The following is a 383-nucleotide window of genomic DNA, read 5'->3' on the forward strand; positions in this document are numbered from 1 at the left end:
CCTTTTGAATTGAATAAGTAAGTAAGCCTTTGTAGGAGGGGCGGGATGATGATGAGTATATAAATCAATAAAAAGCAAAAAGAAAAAATGGCAAGAGAAATTTGATATCGATGGAGGAGAAAAAAGGATGTGGAAAAGAGGGCAGGGATTCTCTACAATGAGACCGTAGACCAATTGAAAGGGATGTAGCGCAGCTTGGTAGCGCCTTTGTTTTGAGTACAAAATGTCACAGGTTCGAATCCTGTCATCCCTACCTATTCTTTCTCCTCTGAGCGGAGGGATCAATTTTAGATCGATTCAAATTGGACATAGATAATCATTCATTTAATGATATTATATATGATAGTATAGGCGTGGAAGATTTATTGGGGTTATAAAAAAAA

General features: G+C 36.8%; 1 non-coding gene across 1 annotated transcript; it reads left to right on the top strand.

Annotated features, from left to right (window-relative positions):
* The first annotated feature begins 179 nt into the window (after nucleotides 1-179).
* TRNAS-UGA lies at nucleotides 180-253 on the top strand. Its single transcript has one exon. It is a non-coding gene; the product is annotated as a tRNA-Ser (tRNA).
* The last annotated feature ends 130 nt before the right edge of the window (nucleotides 254-383 follow it).

The sequence above is a fragment of the Tarenaya hassleriana genome, unplaced genomic scaffold, assembly GCF_000463585.1.
Source record: "Tarenaya hassleriana unplaced genomic scaffold, ASM46358v1 Cleome6699, whole genome shotgun sequence".
NCBI lineage: Eukaryota > Viridiplantae > Streptophyta > Magnoliopsida > Brassicales > Cleomaceae > Tarenaya > Tarenaya hassleriana.